Source organism: Protopterus annectens, chromosome 1.part0, assembly GCF_019279795.1.
Source record: "Protopterus annectens isolate FY-2018-M chromosome 1.part0, PAN1.0, whole genome shotgun sequence".
NCBI classification, from domain to species: domain Eukaryota; kingdom Metazoa; phylum Chordata; order Ceratodontiformes; family Protopteridae; genus Protopterus; species Protopterus annectens.
In genome coordinates this window covers 609,977,680-609,991,965 of record NC_056725.1, presented here as the reverse complement: position 1 = coordinate 609,991,965, position 14,286 = coordinate 609,977,680, and the positions used below count along the sequence as shown (strand labels likewise).

The 14,286-nt window shown below is 40.2% G+C and overlaps 1 long non-coding RNA gene across 1 annotated transcript in view; it reads left to right on the top strand.

Annotated features, from left to right (window-relative positions):
- The first annotated feature begins 297 nt into the window (after positions 1–297).
- Positions 298–14,286, top strand: part of LOC122793612 — a 172,072-nt gene continuing 158,083 nt past the window's right edge. Inside the window, exon 1 of the long non-coding RNA XR_006363495.1 lies at positions 298–344. This is a non-coding gene — a long non-coding RNA (uncharacterized LOC122793612). The remainder of the gene's footprint in view (positions 345–14,286) is intronic.

Below are 14,286 nucleotides of genomic sequence, written 5' to 3'. Positions count from 1 at the left end.
TGCTCACTCTGCAATCATCTATGTATTTAATCATCTTCACCATATACTTAATTTTAATTGCTTTGTTGCATTATGGTTTATAACCTAATATTAGGTTGTGTCTGAAAATGGGGCTTTTGTTTCAGTCATTTGCTTAGTGGCAAAACAGTTAGGAAATATTTAAATAATCTGGCAATAAAAGCTGATGTTTGTGTACATGATACAGTCTTTATTGTACCACAGAAATATCACGGGTACTTTTTGTTTTATTTTACCACTCCTAACATGCAGTGTTTTTTTTTTGTTTATTTGTACAGGTGGAGAACGGACTTGTGGAGTACATGAACTTATATGTATAAGAAAAGGTAACCAACCTTTGTATTTGCTACATTTTCATACACAGGACTACTCATATTCACAAATATAGTTTCAAAATCTATTCCTATTATAGTTAAACTACAGTGTTATTGAACTGCAGTAATAATGTCCTAGCTGTGTGTATAGCTCCGATTGAAGGGGTCCATCATAAAGTCAATGCAGTACCAGACTTGCAACAGCTGTTTACATGAGTACTTCAAGTGAGAGTACATCACAGATGGAATCTATCATAGTGTATATCTAGCCACAATCTTGCCTAAATTTGGAGGCTTTGCCTTGGTGATAGCAAATCTGTAATCTTATTTGTTCAAATATTTTTCTTTCTGAACTTTCAGATTGGAGTCATCAGATCCAGAGATAATACTTGGCAAATAGAAGTCGGAGAAACGTTTTAGTATATCAGTATGGGAGATTCAGCTTAGGGTTTTTTATTGGAACTAGTGACTTTATAGACATGTGGTGATGATAAGGAAAATAAACCCAAGTGCCATTGTGTGATGTAGTTGCATACATTTTATTGTGGAAGTCTTATTAATAGTGTTTGGATAAGTCTGGGATAATATTGCTGGATGTTACTGATACTGGATAGATAGAAAATAAAGTAACTTATCTCAGTAACTGATTGCACTTTTTAATTGTTGTTTTTGTTGTATATCTGTTTATTACTGATTACTGTAATGGCATTTAAAGGTACTGCTTTATAGTATTGCATTCAAGTGCATTGGATTATCTTTATGGAATACTTCTATTACTAGACCAACTGCTGTGCTGATACTGCACTGAAACTATTTACTTTACAGTTACTGCACCTGACACTATTCATTTAGACTGTCTGTAGCTGTTGCTCTACAGTTACTGCACCTGGAGTCATTGGGTTAGATTAGTTGGTGCTCATTGCTACTACTAGTGATATACAGACCAAATTACCCTATTGAGGAAAGCTGCCTGATTTAAAATTCCCACTTGTTACTGATAATCTATTTGGTCCTACATATTTCTGTCACTTCTACATTACTTTTTTGTACTTGTGAATACTGCAGTTGCCACATCTCATTCTTGTATCTTGTAACCGTATCCCATTTTATCACATTTTCTAGTCCAATCCAGTATCATTTCTGTGTTTTACAAAAGTATGTTTTTAAGCTGGCATGCTTTCTCTTACCCCCTTTGTTTGTTTATTAGGCATTATGAAATCTCAGTCTCTTTTTCCTTCTGTAGCTAGCTATAAGTATTTTGAGGCAGTGTAGCAACTGACTCAGGCTTACCAAAAACTCTTTATTGCTACTTCACAATGAGTAAGTGTGACAGATGTAAGTATTTACTGAACTTGGAGGCTACCTTCTCACTTCAGAGAGCATTCAGTAAGTACAACATACAATCTCTCTCTCTCTCACACACACACACACACACACACACACACACACACACACACACACACACACCACAGAGTGCTTCCACTAACTTAGACTGAGGTTGTTAACAGAACGCTACTTAAGCTTCCCAGGCTAAAGAGTAAGATGTCTCAGCCATTAGTTCACACAGCAACAAATCCAGCTTACCTGGCACACCCACAGACACTACAAATACCTGTAAGAGTCACAGGGGTGCAGACTCCAAGCCCTTAAGTCTCACCAAAACTGCATCCCCCCATGGTAATGTTTTCCAAATACGTGAGTCTGTTGTCATGCATACAGACACCAACCTCAACGAGCTGAATGGTGATGGGGTCATAGCTGTCTTTTCAGAGCCAGGATATGAGATGTAACAAAGTCTCATAGATTCCCCCCATCCTGACAAATATGATTTTGACCTAATAATGGTCCACATGTGTGTGATTGAACTTAACTGTTGTACCCACTGGACATTCAGAAAGCTATAACTGAGCTTGCAGTTTGTGTACATGGCAGGAAAGATACTGGTCTTTAGAGATATTTTGCTACCAGCTAGAAGGATGCTGATGCTTTAAAGACAAGATAATTGGCTTTAACAATTGGGTATGTAGCTGGTATCATTCTAGGGGGATCCAGTATGCATCAGTTTTGGACAAAATGACTAACAAGTCTTCCTGTTTTGCCAAGGATGGTTTATACATCTCTACCAAGGCTTTAACATTCTAGCTAAAATCTTTGCTGTCCCCATAGTGGCTTGTTTAGGTAGAGTCCATGTGCTGAACATTCCAAACTAGTAAATTCTAACCTGCAATGTATTAATGTGTCTTTACTCAGTGCCAGGAGCCTTAACAAATGGATGCTTGAAATTCATACTATCCTGCAACTTGAACGCATTCATAATATGTACAGTTACAGAGATGTGATTTCAAAGCAATGAAAGAACTCCCTTTATTCTGGAGTTTATTACTTGTCATGTCTTCAAACCTGCTGGCAAGTGTGGGAGAGTATCAGTATTTGTCAAGGGTATCATCACTTCATATCAGATTCCTTGGGACACCAAAATCTGAATTCCTATATGTCTGTATCACCATAAACAAGATTAACTACCACTTTATAGTGAGTTATAGAACACTCTAAATGTCCCCTTCAAAGCATAATAGCTATCTTAAAACCTTAGCTGGAATTCCTATTAAATCCAATACCTTTCTAGTGGGGACCTCCGCTGTCTATCACTGAACAAGCTGACATACACTGCCAGTAGTCATCATGCATAATGCTTCCTTCACATTATAAATTTTAACTCCCCTGTAGAAATAGTTAACCATTCTACTAGAGAGTACCCTTGATCTTGTCCTCACAAATATGGCCACTTCTTGCAGACCTCCAAATGTATCATTGTAAAGAGTTCATTATTGCTCTCCACCATCAGTAAATCTACTGAGGCATAAAAGCATTTTATGGTAAGGCATTTACTTTTCAGAATAGAATTTGACAGCTATCAAGATTACCTATAATGTGAATCATATAAATCTAACAAGGCAAACTACAGACCCTAACTTAAGTACATGAAACAAAGCACTGGCCAGATCTTGTGTCACCTTCTGAAATATTCCTTCCAATCATAATTCATATTCATATACTGACATAAGAATAGTACAGTCATCATTCAGAAACTGCTAAGACTGTTAGTTTTTATTATGTTCTTATACTTTCAGTCATTTCTCATAATCTTGTCTGTAATTTTCCTTTGCACAAACAATGCTGCATTCATTACAGAACTTGTAATAAAAACAAGGTCAGATGCTATGCCATATTATCCATGTTTCTAACTGCTTCTCCTTGGCAAGCAATGTTCAGTAAGATTTCTTTCTTTATAACGAGGCAGAACTGGACCTTCTTTCTAACCTTGCAACAGACAGTTGCTACACCCATGGCTCATAGAATGCAAACGTGTTTTCTGGTGTAGCTTACCAGGAACTAATTCTGAAACACAGACATCCATTTTGACAGTTATTATGTCTTCTGATACTTACAGAATTGCCAAATAGCTGAAACACCTGATGTTCATAAGGGTTATTTGCATATATCCCATTTGCCTCTGATACAAGAGGTTTGGGAGGAGTCACTCAGTGGAAGTTCTAGCTTTGCTGGAGTTTTCATTTTGTTTTTAGTGATTGGTTTTTCAGTGACCTTCTTACTTATTGTTTTAGTTTGTTAATTGGGATATTTTTGAAGTGACCTTAATGATAATGGACATCAGTTGGCTGTAACAGCCCTGTGTTTCTAATGCTTAGTTAAACACTCTGCTTGTGCTGTGCTGATGGTGTCATAACAAGGCTGAAATGTGCATGCTAGTGGGGTTTGGCTTTATTGGCCTGCAGTTGTCCAGTAAAATGACGAAACAAGTCATGGACATTCAGAATTGCCAAATAGCTGAAACACCTGATGTTCATAAGGATCATTTGCATATATCCCATGTGCCTCTGATACAAGAGGTTTGGGAGGTCACTCAATGGAAGTTCTAGCTTTACTGGAGTTTTCTTTTTGTTTTTACTGATTAATTAGAGAGTGTTGTAAAGGATTTTTATTTACTTGTTATTTATTCAGGTAAGCCCAATGGAAAACTGACCCTTTTCAGGTGTGATCCAGGAACACTGTCTAGTTAAGTATCTTGCTCAGAATCACACAGCAGGCAAATGGAACTGGACTGGAATCACCCATAGTACCCTTGACTACAGGAAACAGTTCAATAACAACTCACAGCCTTAATCCTATACTAGCTGCCAGATTCTATACACCCTTTTTTGATAGTTCCTTATCTTTTGACCATCATTTCCCTGCAGTAGTTTAGAAGGCCTTCTATCTGACTCACCTGATTTTCAAAGACATCTCCTCTAGATCCAAAGAAGTCTTAAAAAAAATTGACTTGTATCACATCACACCCATTATTGAATATAATGACGCTTTGAGCAGGTATTTGTCCACACGTGTTACTCTACATAAGAGATCTGAGATTCTCAACTAAAAATATAAGTAGACTCAAAAACCCTAGTTATCAGGATGGACTAGCAGATCCCTTTCTCTGTACTTGGTCTCTTATAACTGACTGCATGGGAATTTGTGTCTAGCTTTTTTATGAAAGATGTAACCTTGTTCGACCTCCTATTTTTCCTCAGAAAAAATGGTTCCTCAAATACCCAATTAAAGGAACTGAACCCTCATCGACAGCTAAATAAGACATGTTGGAAAGACAGATTCATATCCCAACATAGTCCTCACCTCTGGAAAAAAACTTCTAATATATGTCAAGCAGAATAGCCTCGTTGCCACCTTCAAGGTAAACCTTAGATAATTGGTTGGGCAGCCTCAAATTCTCCTTGGGTCTATCTTGAGTTACTGTCCTTATGACTGCAGAGAACTTTTGAATATGCTTTTTTTGGGTAGGCTTGTGATGGTTTGTAGATGGATTGTGTAACGCTTACCTTTGAACCTATGATGCCTACAAATGACCTAACAGTATTATGTTTCTAATGTATGGAACAAATGTATGTAGCATTATAACTTGTGCCTAATACTCTTATTTCATTTTTCTGCTATTGATGTCTTAATTTTGTCATCATTGTAACACAGTTGTGACTGAATAAGTGCCCCTGCAATCCAGTTACTTCACCTGTTAAATGAATAAATGATTGTGATAATGCTATTTACACGGGCTTGAAGCTGTAATTAACCTGAAAATGTAGACTTGACAGCTGACTTATAAAACAATTTCAAAAGTCATGCATGTACATAGTGTGCAGATATTTTTCATTATGTTTTTGACAATGTTTGGTTTTGCTTCATTTCATAATGAGTTTATGGTGTCTATGAAATCTCTGTCAACATTTTGGATTATTATCAAGTATATCTCTTAGATTGTCATATGAAAATATTAGTATCAGTAGACTGGTCCACTGGCATAGGTTGGGATGTCTGCTTGGGCACCTATATCCTAGGATTAAGTAAAGTCCTTAGTCCTGGAGATCCAGTCAGCATGGTATCCCATAGCAATCAAGTTCCCCACAAGTTGCTATGTGCTGTGTGCTGGACTTATGGGAGGGGGCTAATGATTCCCAGGAAGGAGTTAGAAACATCTAGCCATTATTTCTGTTGTCACACCCCACATCCGGCAGAATGCACTGCAATGTCATTTATGGAGTTGTATCCCAGGTTGCTTCAGAAGAGACATAAAATCATAATGTACTCCATATGACATTTTGGCACAGTTCTAATAATGTTTATTGCTTATGTTCTCTACTTTATTTAATTTGACCATTTATGTTGGACTTGCTGTCTGTCATACATGTTTATGCTGTAGTTAGTAGATTTTATTGCCATCTCTACTTAATGTTTTACGTAGTGCTTGATTTTTGTGATATGTTCAAGTTTAAGTGCTCAAAGTAAATTTAATTTGAGTTGATACTTTCCTGAGAGATTATGTGGCACCCATTAGCTGCAAGCTTACTTTTTAAACCAATGATGTTGTCACTGTTCCTATTATACCAGCATAAACACATATCTGAAGCAGCGTAAACACATATCTGAAGCTCGGTTTTGTCAATGGGAACTTGAAAGTGGAATACAGATTTTGTTGCATTTCCTACTTTATTGTATTGCTATTTGGTATACACTGTGGCTTTATTTGTATAAGTGTCAAAACAAAAACAAATTAGATTACAGTTATTACACTTCCATCTGACTACTCCTCAGTACTTCAGTTTTTAATCCAGTGATGTCAGTTAGCAGTAATATGGCCTTGTAAACTCAGTGGGTAGTGGTGGGTGTCCATGGAGTCTTTCTAAAGTTAGGTATGGCTTGTCAGAGAGAGAGGGAGAGAGAGAGAGAGTGAGAGGAAGAGAGAGAGAGAGATTTTTTGCTCCTCTAAGGACCTAGAGTCCCTGCCTCTGGCCCCGAAGCTCCCCGACCGCTTCTATAAAGTGCCAGACGAGCAAAAAGTCTTAGTTAAACCTCCCTTGGCTACCCCGGTTGTTATTACCATTGCTCCTGATAAACAGTCCAGGCTGCTGTCTTCCACCTCCCTCCTACCCACTGTTAAAGATAGCAAATACATGGATAGGATGGGAAAGAAAGTTTACACATCTTCCACTTTCACATTCAGAGCCATAAATTATCAGACCCACATGACTAAATATGCTCTAGACTTAGTGTCCCAGGCCTCCTCCATGCTGGCCTCTATGCCTGACCTGACAGTCCAATTAAGGCTGACATGGCCTCCAAACTGTCCTTGGCACAGCAAGTAGCCAGGCACTCAATTAGATGCAGCTACGATGCTGCAGAAGCATCTTCCCACTCTGCATCATCTGTTTTTGTCCTTAGGAGATACTCCTGGCTAAGACTGCAGAATCTACCTGAGGACTTCAAGTCCAAAACAAAATCTTAGACACCCCCCTGGATCACAACTTCCTCTTTGGGAAACAATCTGCATATCTCTTCAAAAATCTGCAGGAAAAAAGTAAAGAATTACAGGACATCAAGCACCTGCTGGTGTCCCCCATTCCCAAATATTACAGGAACTACCCTGCTAAAACCACTTTTGTAAGGTGCAACCCTCCTCAGCCAGCTGCCTCCTCTTCCGGGTCTAGAAGAGGGGCAAGAAGGCCTTCTTTGTCCAGACTTAATGTACCACCTCCTCAACCCAGACAACCCTTTCAGGATAGAGGAGGTCCCAATAATGCGTGACTGCCTGGCCCATCTTCCACTCTCTGCATGCCTTCCGCACTGTCTCCCACTCTGGCAAGCCATCACCTCAGATCAATGGGTCTTATCCATTATCCAAAAAGGGTACTTTCTATCCTGGAAAGAAAAAACACCCAGGAGAAGTATTCCTTTCCCCCCCAAAAAAACAAATTCATCTCCTACCGCAAGTCTTGTCAGAACTTCTAAAGCTAGGCACCATAGAACCTGTCCCCTCAAGACAGAAGGAAAGGGATTCTACTCTCGTCTCTTCCTGGTCCCCAAAAATGATGGCCCCTGGAGATCCATTTTAGATCTCTCCTTTCTAAACCTACATCTTCAGGTACCCTTCTTCAAAATGCTGTCACTTCCCACTCTTCTGCCTCCTATTCCACCCAGAGCCTTCATGGCCACCTAGACCTAAAAGAAGTCCACCTTCACATACCCATCAGGACTTCCTACAGGCAATTTCTGCATTTCTCTGGAACATCCTCTCATTTCTAATTTACTGCCTTGCCCTTTGGTTTATCCACTGCCCCTCGTGTCTTTACAAAGTGCTAGCCCCAGCAATTGCCTTCTGCAGAATGCAGGGAATCCAGATTTACCCTTATCTGGATGACATCTTAATACTAGCAGAGTCCAAAGATACCCTCTCAAGGCATCTGTTCTTCACCATGTCCCTTCTGAAAAACCTAAGGTTTACCATCAACCTCCCAAAGTCCTCCTTAAACCCAGGCCAGGACAAGATTTTCCTAGGCTGCAGAATCAGGATGGACAAAATGAAGGCCTTTCTCCCATGGGACAAGGTTCTCTCCCTGACTGCCCACTTCCAGGAAGCCCTCCATTCCCAGAAGGTGACAGCAAGGCAATTCCTGCATCTCCTGGACTTAATGGCTGCTACCATCCCCATGCTACCACTGGCCAGGATGCATATGCGCAAGCTACAGTGGCACCTCAAAAACATTTGGTCCCAACACCTACATCCCTTAGAACAGGAGATTCCTCTTCTTCCCCTGTCTGAAGTAAGAAATCAGCTGGTGGATCCAGCAAGTCCATCTAAACCCGGGTCTCCCACTGCAACCTCCCACCCCAACCCAAACAATGCATACAGATGCCTCAGATTCAGGTTGGGTTGCAACTCTGGCATCCTACAGGGTCCAGGAAAACTGACACCCTTCTCTACAGAGCAAGCACATCAATATCAGGGAAATGACAGATGTACTCCTAGCCTTAAAGACCTTTATTCCCCTTCTGGTCCCAGGGGTGCTCTGGATAGTGACCGTCAACACCACAGTTATGTGGTATGTCAACAAACAGGGAGGAACAAAGGCCTACAGGCTGTACAGGCTGACCCTGCTGATATGGGACCTAGCCTCTCACCACAACCTGGTCCTGCAGGCAACCTACATTCCCTCACAGGACAACAAACAAACAGTCCTTCTAATCAGGACCTCCTCACCACAGCACAGATGGATTCTGGACAGGGGGCTCTTCCTAGACATAGTTCACTGATGGGGTACTCCACAAATAGACCTGTTTGCCTCCCCCCAGAACAGGCAGCTGCAGACCTTCTGCTCAAAGATACACTCCCTTCTAGCTTGGAGAGTGGATGCTTTCAGCATCTCTTGGGAGGGGAAGTTTCTTTATTGCCTTCTCCCCTTTCCAATGATTCAGAAAGTCCTCCTGAAAATACAGAAGGACAAACCAAAAATCTTGTTAGTGACACCCTACTGGCCAAAGCAGGACTGGTCCCCCCCTACTTCTCAATCTAGCCAAGGGAAATCACTACAAGTTACCCTACAAGGTGGACCTACTGACACAAGACAAAGGATCTCTCCTTCATCCACACTTCCAGATGTTATCCTTGACTCTGTGGGTGATAAACTTTTGATCCCCTTCAGACACCACTACTCAGAGGATGTGCTTTCAGTCCTGAGGGAGGCAAGGAAACCTACCACCAGAAAATCTTACCTAGCTAAGTGGGAAATATTTACTAAGTTGTATCTGGACAAGGGAAGGGTGCCCTGTTCGGCGGATGCCCCCCTTGTTCTCACTTATGTGTGTCAACTGATTAAAAGTGGACTTTCTTACTCTTCAGTTAAAGTACACCTTTTCGCTATATCAGCCTGCTTGCCCCTGGATCCTCCCTTGCTAACCAGGCTCGACGTTAAGCTCTTCCTTAAAGGGGTCTTACACATGAGGCCGCCAAAGAAACTTATGCCTCCACCATGGGACCTCAATTACATCCTGGAAAACCCACCCAGCACCCTTTCAAACCAGCTGCATCTTCTTCCTTACAGATGTGTACTTGGAAAACCATCCTGCTGGTGGCTATCACTTTAGCCAGAAGGGTCTCAGAGCTGCAGGCCTTAATGGCTTGCCCCCCTACACCACCTTCCACAACGACAGAGTCACCCTGCGGACCAATCCCTCCTTTATGCCCAAGGTAGTTAATGACTTGTCTCTAAACCAATCTATCCACTTACCCACTTTCTTTCCCTCCCCCACTAATGAAGGGGAGAGGATACTGCACTCCTTGGATGTGCACAGGCAACTTAGATTCTACTTGGACAAAACCAGAACCATTAGGAAATCTAAGCAGCTTTTTGTCACCTTCCACCCCAGAGCCCTGGGCGAGGCAGTCTCCAAACAAACCATCGCCTGCTGAATCAGGAAAACTATTTATCTCTGTTACACTCACCATGGAAAAGACCCTCCAATGGGAGTAAATGACCATTCCACTTGGGCGGTAGCTGCCTCCAAGGCATTCATGAGAGGTCTGGACATGGCATCTATCATGGAAGCAGCCACTTGGTCCACTATTCACACTTTCACCAAACATTACAAACTGGATCAAGTTTCCAGAGCCAGGGCCATCCTACAGGGCTTTGCAGAATCCTCTTCAGCATCCACCTCCCTTTCATGCAGCTAAGCTGTGGTACTCTCCCACAACTGGAATACTGCAACACAGGAATAGATGGACATAGAATAGTTGTGCAAAATCTTACCATAACCATAGATGTCCTTCTCTTCCATGTTGCAGTATACCTTCCCACCCACCATTACCCCTATACTTGCTCCTTTAGTCCCAACTAAGTCCTGGATCTAATTAATCTACTAAATAACACCAAGACCACATACCTGTCCTCACTGGCATCCCTCCTGCTGGGCCTTCCTGTCTACCTGCTGGCCTTCAAGTTCTGAGGATTGTGCGTGCAGACGTCACATTTAAGGTCCCTGGTTTATGGCCCTACGTGTGATGTCTCACGCAGCTGCAACAGCCAAGCTGAAGCTTTTGTATAGGAGCCAATGTACGACTCACCTGAGGGCAGGAAATCCCTCATAAAAAAAAAAAAAAAAAAAAAAAATGAATGAGAGAGAGAGAGAGATAGTGATGCACGAATAGGGACAGTATTATGTGATTGTTTTTAAAATTTAGAAAATGTAGCAATATTTATTTTTATTTCCTTTAAAATCCTGTAGAATTTTATAAACAAGATTTATAATACAACAAGTTAAACAATCTACTAAACCGTAAATTTACACCAGGTGCTTCACCTATGTCCCTCTTAGACAGGGGCAGATGGTGCTCATCTTAAATTCGTGCACAAATATAGACTATATATCTGTGTCCATAAGGGATCAAGGGTACATGACTAGGCTTGTAGAGGCCTTAGGGCCAATATTCTAGTAACCTTCTATGATCCTATGGTCCTAAAATCCTTAGTTCCAGATTTGCATTCAGCAACATTCATCTACTATAAAAATATGCAGAAGAGTTGTTCTTTTAAAGCCATCATAAATCACTCACTGTGATTTGGTGTTTGCCTTTTTAGTAAAGAAAAGACTTCTACTGGATCAGACCTTTAAAAGCAAATTCCCATACTTCAAATGTTTCAAGGTGAACCTTGAAAATTTTATTGGAGAAAAAGCACATTCTTAGAGAACACTCGAAGCAGAATCACATTTTCTTTGTAGTTCGTTCACCTATTACCAGTCTATTTTTGTCCAGAACTGCTTGACACATTTTCAAATCAGTTTCACACTGCTGCACTAAGTATGATAGTGGCTTGTAGCAGTGTCTTCTTCAAAACAAGCTTACCCTTCGTTGTCTTCAGTTCTTCTTGCATTGATCACTGTACAGTTTCAGGTCATTAGTAGGCCATTTTTAGCTATGTATTTATGTTTTGTGTTAAAAAAGTACTGACAAATTCTTAGTCCAGGATTTACAAAATAGTAACTTTGAATTCTGAATAACAAAATTTCAAAGTTAAAAGACAAAGCCATTGGGTATGTAGTGTTACCTCTGAGATGTGGTTATTTAGAAGAATAATGAGTGAGAGGGGATGACGCCTCCTGTGTGGTGACACCATAGAGTGGCCATTAACATTTTAACTTAGACACCACTCAACCTTTTGGTTGCAGAATTATGTCATATCTTTTGGGAAGGTAACTGCAGCATAAGTTGTAAATTAGGGGTTTACTCACATTTAGCTAAAAATTTTACCAGATGTGCCTCAGTCCTGTAAGGATCATCAGCAATCACAAACTAACATCCCTTTTTCCTTGGTTGGTATGTAAAGCTCTGATTTTAAGTCAGCATTACTAGTAAGTTACTTCACATTTTCTTGTCTCTTTTTATGCTTTGCATCGTACTATAAAGGTGTAGTAAATTTTATCTGTTAGGTACCTCACAGTCATTGATATTTTATTATTGTTCTTTGGGGTAAAACACCATGGAACAAGTTTTTGTAGTTGTGGTAGGCTCTAGTCCATTTTTAAATCAAAGAAACTGTATTTTGTTGTGATCTAGTTTTTTAAATAATTCTGTATTAAGGTGGAGATGACTAGTAAAGATGAGTCATCAAGGGAACCTGTAAGAGACCTAAATGAGCATAACTTGAGTCATCAAGGGAACCTGTAAGAGATCTAAATGAGCGTAACTTGAGTCATCAAGGGAACCTGTAAGAGACCTAAATGAGCATAACTTGAGTCATCAAAGGAACCTGTAAGAGACCTAAATGAGCGTAACTTGAGTCATCAAGGGAACCTGTAAGAGGCCTAAATGAGCGTAACTTGAGTCATCAAAGGAACCTGTAAGAGATCTAAATGAGTGTAACTTGAGTCATCAAGGGAACCTGTAAGAGATCTAAATGAGTGTAACTTGAGTCATCAAGGGAACCTGTAAGAGACCTAAATGAGCATAACTTGAGTCATCAAAGGAACCTGTAAGAGACCTAAATGAGCGTAACTTGAGTCATCAAGGGAACCTGTAAGAGACCTAAAAGAGCGTAACTTGAGTCATCAAGGGAACCTGTAAGAGACCTAAATTAGTATAACTTGAGTCATCAAGGGAACATGACAAGACCTAAATGAGTGTAACTCTGTCTGCTCCCCTTCAAATTCTCAGGAGTTTCGTACGATATAAATGATTCCCAAAAGCAGGGATATGAAGTTGTTTTCTAAACTAAAATTCTCCTCACTGCTCTCTGTGTAGCAAAAAGACCTTAGCACACTTTACTATTAACATTGGTACCCTATGATCATGCTGGATCAAGGGCTTCAGTACAGGAGAAACCTGGCATTTCTTGTGAGTCTTCACAAGCTAGGCCCTCCTTATCCCACTGCAGCCGGGCCCCTGTCTTACCATATCCTTTCTCTGACTGTAAACTTTGCAAGGGTCTATTTCAGTTTATGAGATGAAGCTGCAGAGAAATGGCATGGACCTGCATCAGTACATTTGTTTCACTGCTATTCTGTGGAGGGAACGCATAGATGCAAAGTAGTGCAAGTACTGTTAATGTTTCAGGAGAGTAAGAAGATGAAAATAAAACAATTTCTCTAAACTTTTGTGGTGAATAGGAGGATTTCTATATTAGGAAGATTAATTCTCCTTTCTCACAGCATTCTGATGAGGAAAAATTCTCCAGGTCATTTCACCAGAAGATATTCCTTTTATAGAAACATTAAATGTCATTGGAATTTTTTGACTGGCCTATGTGTTGTCCTTTATCTCTAGAAAAATTAATACATAAGATGACATGGCTTCCACATTTCTCTACCTCACCACACTTTTAAGGTAGTTCTTTTGTCCAGTTGTCATTTCCTAGATTCACAGTCTCCAGCACTACAAAAAGCTGATGAAATGTATAAATATCCATTCGATAGACAGTATTTATATCATTTGCATAAGTTTGATCCTGTAATTGCCTCTCTAGAAACATCTAACAAAAGTGGGAAAACTATTCCCCAGATACTGCTTTGCCAGAATATGGTAAAAAAGATTTATATAAACAGTATCTTAGGAGGTGGCAAAAAAACTATTTTGTTGCCACATTATCTTGTCAAAGTTCCATCTAAGAACAAACTGAGGAAAATCTATGGTTTGTTCTCGACAGTCATGTCACTCAGAGAACATAGGTTCATAGGTTCACCCTTGTGGGCCATTTTCAGCCTAGCAATATTTCCCAACTCAAAGATAAGAATCAAACCCTGTACCTTGTGTCTGTGAGGTGAACTCCCAAGATTATATCACCCTAGATGGGAGTTGAACCCACAATTCCTGACTTAAGAGGCCTGTGCCTTATTCATTAGGCTACAGGGGCTCAAAAATCAAGCTATCAAAAAAAAAAAAAAAACACTAAAAACTGCTCTTATGTTTACAGGAGGAAAGCCAGACTGCATCCCCCACACCCGTGCTAATTATGTATACTACCGCCAAGATCACTTTGAAACTACAAAAATATCAGAGGCTGAAATGAAAAAGAGGCTGGCTATTAGAAAAGATCTGGCATAAATACAGCTT